At 32.5% G+C, this 2,580-nt stretch overlaps 1 non-coding gene across 1 annotated transcript; it reads right to left on the reverse strand.

Moving 5' to 3' along the window:
* Window positions 1-1,211: 1,211 nt before the first annotated feature.
* Window positions 1,212-1,285, reverse strand: Trnai-aau (transfer RNA isoleucine (anticodon AAU)). Its single transcript has one exon. It is a non-coding gene; the product is annotated as a tRNA-Ile (tRNA).
* Between the last annotated feature and the right edge of the window lie 1,295 nt (window positions 1,286-2,580).

Genomic DNA, 2,580 nt, shown 5'->3' on the forward strand with positions numbered 1-2,580 from the left:
AATGATGAAATCTTAAAATACCTTTAGGTAACTAACATATTTTTAAAATCAGTATCATCACATGTAACTATGAAAGTAATTCACTTTCACGCACCGCATTTTGAGCGGTATTTTGCATTAAAATTATTAATTTAAATACATATCGTAATGAAATAAAAAGTTAACTTATTCCAAAGCCTAAACGAATTCATTTAAAAACAAACATATTAGACCTCGAATTTCAAAAGTGGTTGTATGTAAGCCTGTTTCCTTTTTGTATATTTTATAATTGTTATCTCACGGTATTGCGTGCATACTTAAATATATTTAAACGTAATGATATATGTCCTCCCCACTCCATTAAAGAGAACATTTTGAACAATAGAAAAAATGCGCATGTTACTTTTTGATGTATAGGTGTATAGGGGGTTCACATTCCTACTTTAATTCGATTTGTTTACATGCATTGATGAAATATTTCCCCCCCCCCCCCCCTTTTATTAATACCTACTACACAACCTAGTGTTTAGGTTAGTTCTATAACAAACATGAAAAAAAAAAGGTTAAATTGAAATAAATTTTGTAGTTCTCGCTGATGCCGAACACACAAGCATTTAAAAAACAATTGATTTGAGTTTTTATTAATACGTTGAAATTTCATTTTTAATAAATTAATTCAATAAATAACCTTTTTACCGCGAAAGACTTTATTATTATAGATAATAACTCAGTATTTTGCACGAAATATATTTCTTGACCTAATATTAACCTACAGTTAATCATATAAAAAAATTTAAAATAAATACTCGTATTATAAAACAAGTGACATTTCTACTTAAAATCACGTTTGTTTAAACTTACCTCTGCTAACACAGAATGTGTCCTTCCTTTTCCATGCGTTCACCCACTTATTGCAAAGATCTTAATTTTTTGGAAAAGAAAACTATTTTATGCCAGTCTCGAGTCTTTTTGAAATGATTGTGACATCCGAACACTGCACAATTTGACATTTCAACTACATAAAACTACGTTCGCACGAGACGCAGATGAAATGGATGGGAAGCACCTGGAAGAAAAGCGCTGGCTACAACCAAGGTGACGTAGCAAGGGAGCGCGTGGAGGGGGAAAACCTGCGCACGGTTTCACCTCCTCTTCTTTACATCATGACCTCGGACGTCATCGTACCGAAAGCAGGCGTGCCACCCACTGTGCTACGGGATCAACAAAATGAATGGCCCGTGGGGGGATCGAACCCACGACCTTCGCGTTATTAGCACGACGCTCTAACCAGCTGAGCTAACGGGCCGATGTGATATTGACATAATTAATGTGTAAATAATATACAATTACCTTGGCTTATCTGACTCTATCATTACTTGTATAAGAATATATATTTATGGGTTCAACGCTCGAAGTCAAAAAGGTTTTGCTTATTCATGAGGCCAACATTATAAACAACTGAGCACGATATTGGAACCACGGTATATATGACGCAAGGATTGATACCTATTATGGCTACTTAACTAATTGTGTTGAGTTAAAAAATTGCATGCACACTCTGTTTAAATTGAAGTGAGACAATTCTGCCAATATCATCAGCAAATATTCAGACTTAGGTACACATCTGGATATTTTGAGGAAAAAAAGAATAAAACAACCCCCATTTGTGTAGCATCAGACTGCTGTATAATATATCAATAAATATTTTGTAAATTTCATATGAATATTAAGTTGTAAGTATTGTAATGAATCCTGCTGAACTGGCCCAAAACGTCACTCCGTATCTTTAACAACGTGTATGTTCTACGCATGATGAAATGCCAGTGAGAAAAACTAGCTCAACAAGAATAACAGATTAGTTCCGAAATAAGTCTGCAAAGGCAAATTAAACAACAACCTATGTTCAATAAAATTAAAAATATTATATGTGTACAACATATTTATAAATTATTTTTAATTTTTGTCAGCGAATTTCATTCTTGAGGAAAGATTTGATCACTTAGGTTATCTTATATAAAAGAATAATAATTATTTATTATTTGTAGTAAGTAAATATATGTCCGAGGACAGAGTTCAGGGTGTGGTGCCGGTGCCAATTTCAGCTATCTTTGATTTTAACGTAACGGGTGGCATCTTAGACTAAAAATCTTCGAAATTACTCAAAAAGGACTTCAAATTCCTAGAAATATACCTATGTAGAGGGAAATATTCCCGTTTTTAGGAAATATTTCCCGTTTTATACCTCAACAATTCAAAAATTTGTAATTTGAAAAACATCAAAAATTTTTTGCGGCATAAAAGTTTTAAGAGCAAGCAATCCTGAGGCCGCTGAGGTCACGACCTCAACCTTGACAGTAAATATAAACAATACATTTTTGACCAAAAAAATTCGAAAAAGTTCCAAAAACTAAAAAAAAAAATCTTTCTTCAAATGTTGAATTCTTATTTGATTTCGTTCTTAGATTATATTCCCGAAGAGAGTTAATAAGTTATTCATGAATACAAATTCTTAACTACAATTTAAAATAAATTGTAATAAAAATTGTTTGTTTCACATCTTTTATCTCGGATTCTAGAAACGTTGCACTTTTTGTTAGCCCG

Source organism: Bacillus rossius, chromosome 1 (assembly GCF_032445375.1).
Source record: "Bacillus rossius redtenbacheri isolate Brsri chromosome 1, Brsri_v3, whole genome shotgun sequence".
In the NCBI taxonomy this organism is placed as follows: Eukaryota; Metazoa; Arthropoda; class Insecta; order Phasmatodea; family Bacillidae; genus Bacillus; species Bacillus rossius.